Source organism: Lactuca virosa, chromosome 1 (genome assembly GCF_052849685.1).
Source record: "Lactuca virosa cultivar CGN04683 chromosome 1, Lactuca_virosa_CGN04683_v6, whole genome shotgun sequence".
In the NCBI taxonomy this organism is placed as follows: Eukaryota; Viridiplantae; Streptophyta; class Magnoliopsida; order Asterales; family Asteraceae; genus Lactuca; species Lactuca virosa.
The window spans coordinates 89,223,968-89,242,800 of NC_136426.1; the positions used below are offsets into that span (position 1 = coordinate 89,223,968).

General features: G+C 31.6%; 1 long non-coding RNA gene across 1 annotated transcript; it reads left to right on the plus strand.

Moving 5' to 3' along the window:
• Nucleotides 1-5,899: 5,899 nt before the first annotated feature.
• On the plus strand, nucleotides 5,900-6,553 carry LOC145105556 (uncharacterized). Its single transcript, XR_013707352.1, has 3 exons — nucleotides 5,900-6,094; nucleotides 6,179-6,227; nucleotides 6,311-6,553. It is a non-coding gene; the product is annotated as an uncharacterized LOC145105556 (long non-coding RNA).
• Nucleotides 6,554-18,833: the final 12,280 nt, after the last annotated feature.

An 18,833-nucleotide genomic window follows, 5' to 3' on the forward strand; every position in this document is an offset into this window, starting at 1 on the left:
ATCAAGGGATTATAATGGGATGTTTCGGCATCAGAGCAGAATCATCGACTAGGGTTTATGCGTTTTCTAAGAATCTGACGGTATCATCATCATCTTCTTTCTTTGTTCATATGTTGTATTTTACCATTGTGTTTACAATTTTTTTAACGTGATTTGTAAAACTTTCGGATTTATGGTTTGGGAGATATATTTTCATTATATTATGATATAATATTCGATTGGATCTGGCTGAAGGTTCTGGAAAAAAATGGTCGATTTGACTTCTGAGTTTCATGAGATTTTAGATGAAGTGGGAAGGATAAGAAAAAGCCTCTCTTGGCATTTGTATATCAATCGATTTTTTCTTAATCAAGAGGTTACTTAGCATATTGTTTTCGATTTTGTAATGAGAGTATTGAATATATGCAATTGATATAGGACCACGACTTGAATTGGATTTGACCATCATGATATAGTTTGTAAAGTGAGAACTGTTAGAAAGTTTATTAAAATAGTTTTTATTAGATTCTGTTGTTAATTTCGAACTCAGATATGAAAATGTTTACGTTTTGACATCAAATCATATATTTTCATCTACTATCTGATCCCTGTAGATAAAGGAATTAGTAGCAGAAAGTAGTTATGACTTGGATGGTTGTATTATTACAGGAATACCAAATTGGAGAATCTCAGTCCGGTTTGTGTTCTTCCCTCTTTCAAATTTTGAATCACGAACATTTTTCAGCAATCTCTTGAAATCCGTCTCTTATAATCTTTTTATTTGTCGATTGAATATATGCATTATCAGTTTCATTTCTTATTTGTACCTATATAGTTCTATCTTTGTGCTTGTGCCTACAAGGTGTTTGTGAAAATGCATCAGTAAAGTCACAAATATCCAACCTGATAAGTTGCTCATTAGCCTTAAGGTTTTATTTGTTGAATCATGAGTTTTAATCTGTAGGGTTGGCTATTGGCAAGATAGCATCATCCCTCTTTGTTTGTAAGTTATAGCTATATTTCATAATGCAAGCCAACTGTTCGATGATTTGCCCAAATGAAAAACTTTGATGTGTATGGTATCATAAAATGTTATATTTGTCTCCTTTGGTGTTTCTTTTTAACCTAGAATACCATGATAGTTTAGTCTTGCAATTTTATTTTAGTTTTTTGATCTTGGTAAAAAGGTTATGGAAAAGATATCCCCTTTAAACATCAGCTTTTTCAAAAGTTCTTGTGAGTTAATACTTCAAGTTTTGATGTTGTTGGTTGAACCATTATGCTATAGATCATGGTGCTATGATGGAAACTATGATGTAAAGACGATAGTTGAAGGTCCTTTTGGTACCTTCAAGAACAAGCTTGCAAACAGATGGATTCAAAGAGAAAGAAAATGGAAGTTGATCATGACAAAATATGTGCTCTTTTTTGGATCTTAGAGCTTATTTTCTACTTTAAGAGTGCTTTCTATATTTTTTTGGATTGGTCGATAGCTTAGGGATTCTTCTGGATGACGATGATAACAAAATGAGTTTTAACATGACTCCTTTCAATTGGGGAGTGACGTCGTTGATAGGTGAAACATCAGTTCAACCGATGGGTGGGGCTCCTCCTCGATTTTATGATTTTTTTTATTATTTCACAGGTTTGAATTTTAGGTATGAAATGTTTAAATCTGTTAATGCGCATCTATTTTTTTATGGTTTTTTGATTTTACATGCTTGAATATTAGGTCTATAAATGTTCATTGATTGTGTTTTAATTGATTCCTAGTGAGTAAAATAAGGTATCAAGGTTCAACAATTTACTTTAATTTCAAGGCCCTTTGCTTCTACACATTTCTAATTGCATTCAAATTCTTCTCATGTATCAATAAACAATCCTTGATAAAAGGTGGTGATTCTTTCTGACATGTCTGATATTGTGAACAAATCATTTGGCTTTCCTGTTAAAGATTCATTTACTCAAACAAGGTATCTACTTCATATCATGAAACCTGCAATGTTTGATTGTTTATGTAACACCTAAAATGCCATTTGATGAAAGTTTTTTGGTTTGTGATGACAGTAGCCATATGCTTGTGCAAAGAATTACAACTACATTGCTATATCTTGTATTTAATCTTTTCACGTCATTTTAAAAAATTTCCTGGGTATGCCTTCAACCTTTAAATTTATATTGGAACATGCAAGTTGAAAACTATAGATGTGTCTGTAGGTCTCTATTTAATTGAATGAAGTTAAAAAGAATCCAAAATTACACCTTTTAAACTATAAATCAACCTTTAAATTATTATACATTATCTTTTTTTCTTTAAAAATGAATGATTATATTCTTTTTTTACATAATCTTTCAAATACAAGTCGATTTTTGACTACTTATTTGTATTTTCATCTTTTTGCATCCTTTTTTTTCTTCATTTTATGAGAGCACTTCGTTCATAAACAACTCCTCTATTCAAGACATTTTGTTGGGTAACCATGAAGTATTCGTCTACAAACGTAAAGATCTATTCGATTTTCACTTTTTGGAAGCTAGAGTTTTGGTTCATTTCAATATATTGCATAAGATTCTTGACTATTGTTGTAGATATGTTCATCTAGCTTATTATGGGATGCACCTGACCTTTGTAATTGCTCTTATACTAAATATTTTGAAGTTGATTTATTATTTTGATTGCCTAATTAAATCTTTTGCTCTTATATTTTTGCCTATGTGGTCATCAAGTTGGAAATCTCCTACATTTAGGAATTCATCTGCTGAGAATTGGTTATTTTCTAATTAACATCCAAGTTTACATTTTATTTTTTGGGTTTAAATTAGTTCCTAAAATGAGTGGTCAAAGAACAAAAATCAATGCAATGCATAATGGTGTTTCTTTTATGGTCGATTGTCCCTTTAGATCAAGAACAACAACATTATAATAGGAGATGCATGGTTAGCTGGTACCAACATGTCAGTAATTTATTTTGGAGCATTGAGTCACTTATGGGGTCATGGGGTGTTCTTTGACCCAAATGATGAAAATAAAAATTGTGTTATACCTGGTTGTAAAATTGGTGTTTCTAAATTAACATTGAATTACTATAATAAAAATAAAAATTGTAATAGCAATAAGAATAATGATAATATACTTCAATTATTGTTGTAAGCAACATGTTTTAGTGTGTAAATTTATCTTATAAGAAAGGTTTAAAGCTAATAGTTAAAAATTTTCTTATAAGAAAGGTTTAATGCTAATAGTTAGTTGGTGAGTATATTTTTATTATCGTCTATATTATTTTATTTTGTTAACTGTTGTGGTATACAGGTTTTCACCTCATTATTGTTAGAAGTAATTTTTTTATTTGAATATTAGAAATATTTCGCATGTAAGAAGTGGCGAGGAGGAACCAACAAAGTTTATATTGCAACTTCAAATTGTTTATATTTACATTTTACTTATTCAAAACTTTAATTAACTACAACAATTGTTAAAAATAATTGTAAATAAATATTAAATGTAATACTTTTTATTTTGTTTATTTTGATGTTTTAATGATAACTTGTAAGTTTATTTAAACTATATAAAGACATAAAAAAATAGAAAAACTAAAAAGATACACATTAAAAATGTTTTATTAAGTAATTGCCTTATATTCGGTGGGTTAGTGGGATAATATTTTTATATATAAAATTAAATTGATTGTTACTTTGTAAATTTTAGAGTGGTAGTGGGATAATATTTTTATATAAAAACATTAAATTGATTTTTACTTTATAAATTTTGGAGACATTTTAAATAAAACTTTACATTAATATGTATTTTAAGAAAATATATATTTCTTGGGAAACTCTCTAACATACACGAGTATACAACAGTGATCGAAGTTGAAAATTAACAAATAAATGTTTAATCATGAATATAATAGTTAAACAAACGTGTCAAACGATTAATTATCTTTCCAATTGTTAATAAAAATATATATCGTGTTTTGATGCTCTTTGGAATACGAAATGTTTCAAAAAAATAATCAACAAAATTAATTATTTCCTGTCTGCCGAAAGGAAACTAATTGATAAAGAAATTCATTCGCCGAAAACAAATATTCACTTCACCTGATATTGATAAAACATCTAAGTTTACAAATCTATGATTAATGATCATACTTTTGAAGTTTCAATATTTTTTTTACTTTGTCACCCGTGGATTCCACGGGTTATAACCTAGTAATATTCATATATTAATATTAACTAATATGATTGATTCTTGATGCCATTTTCTCTACAATTATTTGGCTGTTTTGGACGTATCAGAATGTGCTGCTTTTCGGTTTTCTAAAGTATCAGAACACGATTTACACGTGAGCATCGGGCGGGTTAGACAGTTTTTGGGTACACAGTTCAGGTTATTCGGTTTGGTGTTCGTATCCAAACTGACCGTTAACTGAACCGTATTAATATTCGATTAAGCGTTTATCGGTTTATCCATGTTCAATTTACAAAGAGGTTATCCACCAAACACAGAACCGTATTTTACACGGTTTAGGTTGTTTGGTTTGGTGTTCACGACTTTCTTTCACATCCCATCAAACAATCACCTTATACAAAACTATGACCCTTATACAAGTTTTTTTTTAAATTATTTTTGGCGAAAGTGTTTATATATACACGTTTTAGATATATATAATTTTTTTTTGAATTTTTTTTGTGGTAAAAGGTTTTCTGATTTCCTTGAATATATATCAAAATTTACATCAATATTAAATGGTATCGCAATCGTGCGTGTGTGTATATATATATATATATATATATATATATATATATATATATATATATATATTAAGAGTTGAAGAAATAATTCAAGTTAATATATTGATTTTAAGTCAATAATTATCAAGGTTCTAAAAAGCTCGACATGGCTCCGCCATGGCGCGCCATGACTCCAAGGCTTGTATGTGCCGCCAAACTTTACCAAAACGTCGTCTTGACTTATATATGTGTATAAAAATGAATAATAGTAGAAAATACATATAAAAATATGAATTATATAAAAAATTGCCGCCTTAAGTCACGCCTTACAAACGACGTGACTCGCCAAGGCTCGGAAAAGCTCGAGGCTTGACATTGCCGCCAAGTCACGCCTTACGTTATTTAGAACCTTGATAATTATAAACCTAAAGTGTATTAGTTGAAACTTTTATTGGAACTTGTATAAGTTTAAGGGGTGTAACTTTTTTTAACTGAAAAAGTTTGTTATGTTTGAAAAAGTTTGTTATGTTTAAAGAATACGTAACTGGTTTTTAAATAATATAAAGTTAGAAAATATTAATAACAAGGTTTTAAGCCTGCGCGTTGCGGCGGGAGTTTGAGCATTAATTTTTTCGTTAAAAGTACATTGCTATAAAAGGAAAAGCCTGTCATTTTAATGAATATTTGCAAATATAATGGAAGTACATTGCTACTAATGGCAAATAAATGATAATTATAGGTTACATATTCATACAAATACATCCATATACAAACATATACATAACTTATTTAACCTTAGGTATAGAAACCATCAAGAAATGCTATAAGTATTTCTTTCTCAACTTGTGATAAATAGGTTGGCTACCAAAAAAAACCACCAACTATAAGTAGGTTTTCTAAAAATCATTAGACAATGCTATAATTGAGTTTTTTTCTTATTAAAGCATTGTACTTTTAAAGTACAATGCTATAACTAGATCGTTCTTTTTAAATTATGCCCGACTATAGCATTCTACTTTTAAATACAATGTTTTAGTAAGAAAAATAAAATAAAATAAAATAAAATGTTTTTAAACATTTTATAAAAAAATAAATAAACTTTGCAAAACCATATTATTTAAACACTATTTTTTTCAAAATTTATTTTAAACTTTACTCCAAATAGATAATATACTCCTTTATACATTTTTCTTCCGATCTAAACACCATCACCCCTTCGCCGTTCTACACCTACATCCCCCGACATCACCTGTTGTCGCTGCCATCATCAATAACCGCCGTCGTGACCACCATCAGTCACTTCCAGACAAACACATAAGCACCACCAAAATCGCCTTTTTCACAACCAGTGTTACCGTGGACCAGGCTCTCACACTACTTCAAGGTCAGTTTTCTCTAAGCCCCTATGCATATACTTATCGGTTATTTGGTGGTCACATGTATTCATCCAACTCTTTCTCTATTGCAGAAACAGGAGGCAAACACTACAATTTTACAAGCATTTGCTGAAATTTCAGGTTGATTTTAGCGATTTTAAAGTTTTTTTCGGTTTTATTGGTCGATTTCAAAGGTTTCTTTTTTTCTTCCTGATGGATTGCAGGTGGTTTGTTCCAATAGCTTCTTCTATGCATCCACCCACGTCTCTCCACCTCTTTGAAGATGCTAAAATACCCTAGCACAACCGTCAGCCACCGCATCCGGCTCTTCACATCAGCCACCAAGGCTTGCACCACCACCGTCGAAACCTTCACATGTTACAAAAGAGAACTTATGTACCCTTTATTTTCTTAATTTCCCTTTTGTATCCATTTTATAGATTTCTATCTGATCGAAAATATAAGAGTTGGTCTTATTTTATTTTAGTGTTTTTAATTTTTAAAAAGTTACCTTTAAGTTTGAAACTTTTTTGATCTATAGAACTTTTTTTGTGTGAGTGTTATCGGTGAAGTTTTTTTATGTGACTGTTTGTGTTTGAATATTTTAATCTACAAGAACTCAGTAGCCCAAAAGGTTTTCCCCTATTTTGTTCTTCATTTAAGTTTATTTTGCAATAATTTTGTGAGTGGTTAAATTTTGCTGATATTATTGTTAGGGCGAGAATTGAGAAGACGTCAAAGCAAAATCTGTTTTTGGCTATCTATTTAGTAAGGTGACTAGGAACAAAATAATTTTTATTCTTTATTATATAAATATATTTGGACCTAATTGTTTTGGATGGTGGTACCCTGTCGATTACCTGAACTGCTACTCTACTAAATGAAAGTACAATGTTGTAGTGTGTCTTTGGTTTAAGTGGAAGTACAATGTTTGTGCAATTGTGTGTGTTTGTTGAATTTCGTGTGTTTTCTTTGTTTGTGTGTGTGAAAGTAGAAAGATATAGTATTCAAATTTATCATATAGTTTATTGTTATGAGGGAGAGTATAACTTTTTTTTTTTTATTTTCAAGTTTTAAGAAAAGTTACATTGAATTTACCTTTTCAGATCACTATAACAAGTGGCAGCAAAAAATGTTGATGCTCCATGAAAGGCCAGTGTGCATTGTTGCAGTTAAGACCAAGAGCCAATACCATTTATCAATGAAGTAGTAACAACATTCTGAAGCTGTCCTAGAAAATGACTAACTTTTGTGACACCAAATCAGCAACAAACTTCATGGAGAGAACCAAAAATAGCAACAAACTTTACTTTTATTCCCATCATTTTTCTTTAAACCGTAAACCATATATTCCTTCTTATTTCGTTTTTGTGAAATCACTTCTTTTGATAACCGAAAGCAACAAAGCATTAACCTCCAAACATCATTATACATATTTAGTCTTTTGAATGTTCACCTTTTTTTATCCTTTTCTCAATTTGTCTATAAATTAACATTCACCATCAAGCACAATAAGTAATTACTGATGTCTTCATTATAAAATATATATTAATTAAAATTTCAATAATATGTTATTTTTATTAAATATATCAAATAGAACAAACCAGCTAAGAAAATGCATACGTCGAAGATCGTGGTATATTCTTTAAGCAAATGAAGTAATGTTGGACTAATTTAGTTTTAATATCATCTATGAAACGACTTTAAAACTAACACATTTGTAATTTCTTTAATTCATTTGAAACCTAAAACGTTAACAATGGCATACATTCTTGATTCTACAATTACAAACATATTTTTTTATAGCCCACAAACGCATAAACACATTTCTTTAAAGCATTTGAACTTCAAAGTTTAGAAGTTAAAAACACTAACAATGACAACCAAAGAGAAATTAAAATTGTTTAGTTTTTTGAAGTGTCCCTCAAAATGAAAATGAAATTGTTTTGAATCCCCTGTTGAAAGGTTAGAGTTTGTCAAAGTCAAAATAATGAAATATAGTATTAGTATTTTAAATAATGTTTATAAAATAAATTTTTATAATTTATTATTTTATTAAAGCTTGGTGTGGTTCAGCTTATATGGCTCGGTTTGTTGCTAAAAACTGCACTGAACCGTTCAGCTTCATTTTTTTTAAATCGAAAACCACATCGTTGATTTTTGAATCGGTTTCGGTTTATTGTGGTTTTATCGGTTTTTTATAATCAATTCAGTTTTTGTTCACCCCTACAAAAAGGTGTACATGGAAAATTGTTAGAACCTAAAGTAAAAGATAATAAAAATATAAGAATATAAATGAAAACAATTTAAAAAAATATGAGATAAATAGTACATTTACGGTCTTGTACCTTTTGGTTCATGAATTCCAAATAAAAACGTACTTCATGAATTCCAAATTTAAACCCTTATTCTTATACTACAATCTACAAACCTATACCCTAAATATTAATTTTCGAAATAAAATTATTTATCGAAGAAATTGTTTGTTACCGCTGCATCGCGCGTGTATTCTGCTAGTTTTAATGAATATTTGCAAATATAATGGAAGTACATTGCTACTAATGGCAAAGAAATGATAATTATAGATTACATATTCATACAGATACATCCAGATACAAACATATACATAACTTATTTAAACTTAGGTATAGAAACCATCAAGAAATGATATAAGTATTTCTTTCTCAACTTGTGATACATAGGTAGGCTACCAAAAAAACCATCAACTATAAGTAGGTTTCTAAAAATCATTAGACAATGCTATAAATAGGTTCTTTTTCTTATTAAAGCATTGTACTTTGAAAGTACAATATTATAATTGGATGGTTGTTTTCAAATTATGCCCGATTATAACATTCTACTTTTAAATACAACGTTTTAGTAAGAAAAATAAAATAAAATGTTTTTAAACATTTTTTTTAAATAAATAAACTTTGCAAAACCATATTATTTAAACTACTATTTTTTTGAAAATTTATATTAAACTTTACTCCACTTTACTGAAATAGATAATATACTCCTTTATACCCTTTTCTTCTGATCACTTTTAATAAATAAGTAAATGAATAGAACTTATATAAATGGATGAACTTTAAAAGTATAATAATCTAATAAGGAAAAAATTGATGGTAAAATACGTGTTCAATATCTGTTTATATGAAATGCTTTAATAAGCAAAAGAATGAAAATACAAAGCTATAATTTAGTACAATATTGGGTACTTGTTTTAGTAAAATTTTATTCTTCAATGTTCTTGTAAACCAAAGGGTGTAAATTAAATGATTTCAGGTCCAATAGAAAGTGCAACAGAAAGTGCAATTGGGTAGTTTTCAAAAGAACTTAAAGATCAATGCTATAATTGGGTTTTCTTTTTCAAAAAGAAAGAAAGTACAATGTTATAATTGGGGTATTTACACCCCACCACTATATATAAATGTAGTTGCATATTTGTATTGGTTAAACCAATCAGGAACCTTAGTTTCACACGTCTTTCAACAAAATTTAAGGTCAAACAAACTCAATTTTCCAATTTCATAGATAATGTTAAAAGGAGAAACAATATACCTTTGAGGCAGATCTCAACATACTACACCAACAATATTAACATCTCTCCTGAGATTCTTAACCTACCAAAAATGTTGATGAAGTTTTTAGTAACAAAAAAGACCAAAAAATAACTCGTGTAAGATATTAACAGAACACTAAGTGGATTAAAATCTAAAAAGTTATTATTGAATCTATAACCACTCAAAAGTTATCATTCAAAAGTGGATTAAAATCTGAAACGTTAACAAAAATCAGTAATCAATTAAAAGATATCATAATATCTAAAATTTTAACCAACAATGTGACTCACCTTGGATAAAGACCCTAATCAAAAGGATCCTTGAGAGAAATTTTGATCCATATTAAGCCCCTATACAAAAAAATCCATTTTGATGATGAAAGACGATGATGAACTGATACCTAAAAATCATAATTAAAACTATAAATATCGAAACACAATCTAAACCTTGTATACATGATATCGATGAGATAGAACATGCGCAAGTTTAATTGGTGATAAGAAAATGAAGCTTGTTAGATATGTGTTCAAAGGGAATGCATCTTTCAGACATCCAAATCTCTAAACCTTTATTGAAGGTTGTCACGATGTTTACCTAATAAAAAATGATAAACATAAGGTTCCATTAGCAACACAATATCACTAAGAAAGAAATGAAAACAAACCAATATTTTTGTCAAACGTGAAAAAAGATATGTATGCTTTTCTTAATTGGGGATAGAGACCAGTTAGTACTTCCATTTGGGATGAGCTCAAAAGCATTAATATGGGTAGGTCATGTTGGATTTTTTTTCATGATTATGTTAGCTGAAACAACCAAAATAAAAATAAATAAAATATATATTTTAATACATTCTTGTAAAATATATGAAGTGAAATTTGATTACCAACACCTTGTAAAGATAAAACTTCATCTTCAAAGGGCACCACATCTTCCTCTTCATCAAGAATTGCAAGAGTAATCATGTTTAAACCATCTGATTACAACCATTGTTGTCCTTACTTTAGGAAAAAAAACTCAAGTATTTGACATGATATCCCCCAACAATATCCTCATCATAATCATAATGAAAAATCAAAAGGAAATATGTACAAAGTCAAGAATCATGTAAACCTGTAAACAAACAAATAATGCACCTCTTAAATCCATATGGTCCGTTTTTAAGTTCCTGGGAAGAGCAGCGATTAGGGTTATTTTACATAAAGGGTTTAAAGAGAGACATAAGCAACGACAATCTATGTTTCTGGATTGAGAGAGGGAGAGATGGATGGAGGCGAAGACCTGTGAAAATCGAGGGTTTTAAACAGAAGACATATTTGTCTAACAGGGGCGATGGTGGTGATGGCGACGAAGACAACAATGGGCGGCAATGAAGACTCGTGGTTATGCACGATGGTGAGCAACTGGTGTTCTACGCCTTGAGGGGCTCGGGGTTTTAGACCAAAACAGGAATGGTGAGGTTTGAGAAATAGTGAAAATTAAGATACAATCTTTGGGTAGAGTTGTGATATTATCTTGAGCACGCAAGAACATGTTTGAGCAGTGAGCACAGTGCAAGGCACTGTTTCATGGATTTGACCTTAAGAATAGTATATCAACATTTGATAAATATTAATGTTTATAATACAATCCATGTGAATATAATAAATAATGCGCAAAAGTAACAATCGGTAATAATAAAACGGTCAATCTTTCTTTTATTCGTCAAATTAAAAATGAATTTGTACATTATACATATACTATAAACTAAAAAGGGTTGAAGTGTAAATACAGTATAATTCAAAGTGGTAAAATGATTCTAAGGTTTGCTATAGTCAACACTGTCTCGTAAATAGGGTAATTATTTGAAATTTGGGTGCGATTAAAATCCCCCGTGTTTACTTCCATACGTATTAACATAAGTGTAAACGGAGAAGAATGCATGCAAAAAAGTCCACATAATATATTAAGGTGTATTTGTATGTATGTTTTGAAATATGACTTTGAATAACTAAAACCATACAATATAATATTTAAATACAATTTTTTTTTAATAAAAAGAGTTACAATATAATATTTAAATACGATTTTTTTTTAATAAAAAGAGTGTTTAGATATGTTATAATTGTTTGAGTTTGTATCAACCAAATATTAATTGTTTGGGTGTTTGAAAAATCCAAAATATTTATAGAGTTAACAAGTAAAATAATGAAAAGGGCAAATTATAAATAAAAAAAATATATTATAATTTGTTATTAATTTTAGGTTTAACCATACAATTTTAGTTATTGTTAAAAAGTCATATGTCTTGCATACAAATGTTGGTTCCCCTTTTTGTTCTAAAAAACCCTCTATTATTTTCAAAAAAAAAAAAAAAATCAATATATGTAGATGCCAAACTGTACAGTTTGTTTTTTATGTTGAAAAATCATTCGTTTGGTTTCTATGATTTAGTTTAATTTTTTTTTGGGGGTTGGGGGGGGGGGGGGGACATTTCTTTTTTGTTTCAGTGATTTAATTTTGTTTTTTTTTTTTGGGTTAAAAATCCCTCGATTTTGCATTTTTGGGTTGAAAAATCATATGATTTCGGCTTTTTGTGTTGAGAAACAAATTATAAAATTCGGTTTCTGTAACTTAATCTCAGAGTGAAATTTCGTACAAACATATAGACTAATTTTATAATTTAGTCTAAAAATATTAACCTTGTATTAGGATTGTTCACAAAAACTCACCTAAGTCAAAACAGTAAAATTATAAAAAGTTCTAAATGTGATAACAAAACATGTCATTTATATAAAAAAAATATAAATAAAAGCTAAAATACTTTCCATTTAACATACCTTTTTTTTGAACAAAAATATAATAAAGTAATATAAAAGCATTATATTCCGTCACGAATCATAAAATTTTAAAATTACTTATTTGAAATGCATTAAAGATAATATTGATCGTGATATAACTTTTATGAGATATATAATTTTTTTAATATAAATTAAAATTAAAAGTATTTTGAATTTTATTATTCAAAGAAATCATCCTAATTTTTTTTTTGAACGACAAATGCATTAAAGACCAGCAAGACGCTAGCACAAAAAAGAGTTACAAATTACAAGCACTTAAAGGAGAAATACATCAATTAAACCACGAGATAAACTTAAACTTCGATCTATTCTTAACCCAATTGAACGCAATGATTTGAATATCATCTGCCGTCTTAAGAGGCGAACATCTATTCTTCTTAAAAACAAAGTCATTGCGAGTTCTCCATATACTCCACAACACCGAGTATATTAACATCAACCTGAGCTTCAGTCTCTTCTTATCAATGCCCGAGGAAATCAAAACAATTTTTTTAAGCTCATCATAATTATTGGGAATGCAAGGCAGTAAACCACTCCAATTACTAAACCAAGACCATATCTTCCTTGAGAACGAGCATTGTATAAAAATATGCTCAACTGATTCTTCTATTTCCGTGCAGAAGTGACAAGTAACAGAATCCAACAAAATTCCTTTTTCCACAAGCTTGCAAGCCACCGGAATTCTATTGCAAAGCAACCTCCAAACGAAACAATTCACTTTAATTGGAACCCATTTCACCCAATGAAAATCCCCCATATGATTATGGATATCCAAATAATTATCCATTAAATCTCTAAGAGACTTAACAGAGAAAATGTTGGACTCGCCAACCTTCCACTCCCATGAATCTGCCTTTTTAGACAAAGTTGTACCTGCCACCATACTTGACATCTTCTCCAACTCAGCCGACTCCCTACCACTTCTCGGACATCTCTTCCACATGCCCTTAAAAACAACACCGCTGTCAATATTAATCCTATCCGAGACCTTACAATTCTTTTCACTTTCAATTTTATACAACTCCGAGAATTCCATTCTTAAAATTATATCACCACACCATTTATCTTTTAAAAAATGAGTATGTTTCCCATCTCCTAATTTTCTGCAAAACAAATTATCAAGACCAATATTCCATTCATCAAGCTCCCATTTTATCTGATAAATGTTCAGCCAAGGCCCCGGTATCCCACATCTTGCAAAAGACATCCCATCAATTCCTCTAGTATTATGCAATGCCCTAATACAAGAGGACCAAAGCGAATTTTGCTCGACTCTAAATCTCCACCACCATTTTGCAAGGAGTGCAATGTTCATCGATCTAAGACCACCAACCCTAAAGCCACCAAAATTTTTTGGTCGAGTAACTGATTCCCAAGCAACCCAATGAATCTTCTTACAATTCTCAACACCTCCCCAAAGAAATCTCCTTCGAATGCCTTCCAAAACTGCAATAACTTTCTTAGGAGCTTTAAAAATAGCTAAATAGAAAAGAAGAAGACTACCCAACACGGATTTGACAAGAGTAAGCCGACCTCCAAAAGAAAGATTTTTAGCCTTCCATATAGACAACTTATTCTTGAACTTCTCTATAATCGGATTCCAACTTTTAACAAGGTTCATACTGGCCCCAATGTGAAGACCAAGATATTTAAAGGGAAAACAACCGGGCTCACAATGTAAAATACTAGCCAGACGATCAATGTCCAAATTATCAACCCCAATACCAAAAACTTTGCTCTTTCCAAGATTAACTTTAAGACCTGAGGCAAGATTAAAACATCTAAGTATCCTATTTAAGTTGATAAAATTGAGCTCTGACCACTCCCCCACAATCATAACGTCATCGCATACATAAGATGCGACAAAATAGGACCATTATTAGGCAATGAAATACCTCGAAAGATAAGATGATCACAAGCTTCCTTTAAACAAACACTTAGGCCTTCCATGGCTAGGATAAAAAGAAAAGGAGAGAGATGATCACCTTGCCTAACACCTCTCCTAATCTCAAACTCCTTTGTGGGCGAAGCATTTACCAAGATAGAAGCTTTTCCGGATGATAAACACCCTCTAATCCAACTCCTCCATTTGGCTCCAAAATTCATTTGCTCCAGGATAGCATCTAAATAATTCCAATTAAGAGAATCAAACGCTTTATTAAAATCAACTTTAAAAATAAGAACTTGCTTCATTTCATCCTAAATGATGTCAAAATATAAACAATTTCATAAAATTTCCCTTATGAGCCCTAACCAAAAACTTATGAAATGGGGCTAAAGAAGATCAAACGGTTAAAGGAAAACTAAAGAGTGAATACAATTATTTTTTTAACTATTATAATAGGCATGTTGTATTTATATTAAACTTATTATTGGACTGTTGCCTAACTATTTGTTAAAGTATTAAAACATTAACTGTTGTGAGGTCAAATTATAATATTAATTTTTTACAATAGAAATAATAAAAGCATTATCTCAATAAGTCATGTGAATCTGCTTTATGATCTATGGTGACTCATGTCAATGTGCTTCGTGTCAATGTGGTTTGTGATCTATATCGACTCATGTCAATATGCTTGATGATCTACATATATCGACTCATGTCAATATGCTTGATGATCTACATATATCGACTCATGTCAATATGCTTGATGATCTATGTAGAAGGTCAATGGTTAAAATTTATTATATTTTAAACATATCAATATTTGAACCTTTGGCTTCCTCAATCATTAAACTTTCATTACATATACTATATCTTTTTATAATATGTGGAAAAGTTGCCTCCAAAATTAGCAAGTGACAAATAGTTCAGGGGTTATTTCAGTAACTTATCATTTACTATTCATAGTTTGACTATGAATAGTAATATATATGGTAATTGAATATTGATGGACGGCATATATATTGATATGTCAAAAATGACGGCTCCATTTGAATTGAATTCTTTGACTACGCAACAGTCGGCCAAATAATTGTTTTGCTAAACAATTGTTTATTATTGTCAATGGACGGCAAATTTGGACGGTAAGAAAGTTGTCAAACATTACGGCAATTTGATGTTAATTGGAAGAAACTTTACGGCTACTCTCCCTATAAATATCTGTGTTGCAGCAGAACAATAGCGTAGAACACAACCAAAAATTATTCAAGTATATATAGAAAAGTATTACATATATATACTGATACACCACCGTGTATTTTAGCTCTCACACTCTATTTTGTAATCTCTTTCATAATCCCTGTAAACACCGCAAATTATAGTGAATTGTTTCTCGGCTTCCTCCGCCCGTGGTTTTTTCCCGATTTGGGTTTCCACGTAAATTCCTGTGTCTCTATTCTATTTATTTTATTCGTATTACGTTGTGATTATTATGCTTTGATAATTTTTGATCCCATTCCGCATTGAGCTAATATTATTTAAGTCAATTTGGATCCGTCGTATTTTACAACAATTGGTATCAGAGCATCCGGGTTGTGATATTAGCTCGTTGGGATCATTTTATCAAGTAATTAATCATGTCTTCGGTAAAATACGATATTCCACTACTGGATCGTAACACCCGATTTCCGTTGTGGCAAGTAAAGATGAGAGACATTCTCATTCAGATGGATTTACACAAGGCGCTCTTGGGTTTCAATAAGATGCCCGATACATGGACCGAAGAAGAAAAGGAGATGAAAGATCTGAAGGCTTTATCCCAAATTCGTTTGCACTTGTCAAACGATGTTTTGCAAGATGTTCTAAAAGAAACGTCAGCGGCTTCTTTATGGCTAAAGTTGGAACAACTGTTGATGACCAAGAGCTTACCAAACAAGTTGCATTTGAAGCAACGGTTGTTCAATCTCAAGATGATTGAAGGAGGCTCTTTAACTGAACATATATCCACATTTAAAGAGTTAGTAAATAACTTAGAGAATATGGATGTTCAGTATGAAGATGAAGACTTGGCTCTATTCTTACTATCGTCGTTGCCAGAATCCTATAGCCATTTTCGTGATACTATTATCTATAGCCGTGACACTCTAGTTTTAGATGAAGTCTATACAGCTTTGGATTCAAAAGAGAAGATGAAGCATATTACTGGTGGTGGTTCAAGTGATGCTAAAACCGAAGGTTTGAATGCCAGAGGAAGAACAACAGAGAGAAGTAGAACTTCTCAATCTTCCAACAGAACCAGATCCAAGTCAAAAGGCAAACGAAAGTTTTGCAACTATTGTCACAAGAAGGGACATGTGCTTGAAGAATGCTTCAAGTTGAAGAACAAAGAAAAAGAGAAGACGGCAACAAATGGTAAACAAGCTAGCACTTCGGGTGAAGCCGATCTAGCTGAGGTCGAAGGTATTGGAGAACTTTTGACAGTTTATTCAGATAAACTGGATTCCACTGGTGATTGGATACTCGACTCTGGTTGTACTTTTCATATGTGTCACAACAAAAGTTGGTTTTACACATTTGAAAAGGTTAACCAGGGCTATGTGTTGATGGGTAACAATACTACATGTCCAGTTCTTGGACATGGTTCAGTCAGGATCCGTATGTGTGACGGAGTTATTCGAACCATGGGGGATGTTAGATATGTTCCAGACCTCAGAAGAAACTTGTTATCTCTCAGTTCCTTTGACAAAAAGGGATACGAGTTTGCTGGTAAAGGTGGAGTTCTCAGGGTATTCAAAGACGGTTCCGACAAACTGAGAGCCGAACGAAAAACCTCAGATCTTTACTTTCTTGACGGGCAAACAATTTCGAGTGATGCTGCTGTTGTGTCAAAGTCTCTTTCTGATCCAGATCAGTCCCGTCTTTGGCACCTTCGACTCGGCCATATGAGTTTTCAAGGCATGTCAGAATTGAGTAGAAGAGGTTTACTTGGTCAACAAAAGATTGTTGATTTGGATTTCTGTGAAGACTGTGTATATGGGAAGGCAAAACGAGTAAGGTTTGCAAGTGGTATCCATACAACGAAAGGACCACTTGATTATGTTCACTCGGATTTGTGGGGACCGGCTCGAGTTGCTTCAAAAGGTGGAGCTATTTATATGCTCACTATTATTGATGATTTCTCCAGGAAGGTGTGGTCTTTCTTCTTAAAAAATAAAGGAGTCGTTTTCTCTACCTTCAGAAATTGGAAAGTTCAGGTTGAAAAGCAATCAGGTCTGGTGGTAAAGTATCTTCGTACGGATAATGGACTTGAGTTTTGCTTAGAAGAGTTTAATGTCTATTGTCAAAAGGAAGACATTACTCGACATCGCACAGTAGTCCATTCACCTCAACAAAATGGTGTAGCTGAAAGAATGAATCGCACCATTATGGAGAAGGTCCGGTGTATGCTTTCTAATTCCAAATTGCCAAAGTCTTTTTGGGCGGAGGCTGCTTCGACTGCTTGCTATGTTATCAACCGATCACCGTCACGAGCAATCGAGAAGAAAACTGCGTTTGAATTATGGTCCGGTAAACCTGCAAATTATTCATATTTAAAACCATTCGGATGTCCAGCGTATGCACGAGTTGACAATGGGAAGCTAGAACCAAGAGCAATCAAATGCGTTTTTCTTGGGTACAATCAAGGTGTAAAGGGTTACAAGTTATGGAGCTTTGATTTGAAGAAAATTATCATCTCAAGAGATGTTACTTTTGATGAGTCTGCTATAATTCAACCAGTTGCTGACTCTTCTAAAAGAACAGATGCATCAGATGTATCATCCGAAGCAAATAAAGAGAATGCTCAAATGGAGGTGGAGCTTCCTACTTCACCTACCACTAATCAGAGTACAAATCAGCATCAAGATTCTTCTTCGTCGGATGAGCATGTTGTTGGTGAAGATTCAACACCTTCACAACCACAAGCTACTACTCCAAGCATTGCAAGAGATAGACCGAGAAGACAGATTATTCCTCCGAAGAGGTATGCTGAATCTGATTTGGTTGCCTATGCTTTTATTGTTGCTGATAATATTGAGTCTGCAACGGAGCCTGCAAATTATGACGAGGCTATCAAATCTGAAGACTCAAATGATTGGATGCTCGCTATGCAAAATGAGATGGAATCTTTGCAGCGAAACAGTACTTGGAATTTAGTTCCTATTCCGAAAGGGAAGAGACCAGTTAAATGCAAGTGGGTCTACAAGCTCAAGGAACCTGTCAACCCAAATGATAAACCAAGATACAAAGCTCAGTTAGTAGCTAAAGGCTACAGTCAGATTCCTGGTATTGATTACACTGACATTTATTCCCCAGTTGTCAAACATACTTCCATTCGTGTATTGTTGGGGTTGGTTGCTTCTAATGATTTTGAGTTAGAACAACTTGATGTCACTACAGCTTTCCTAAATGGTGAGCTTGA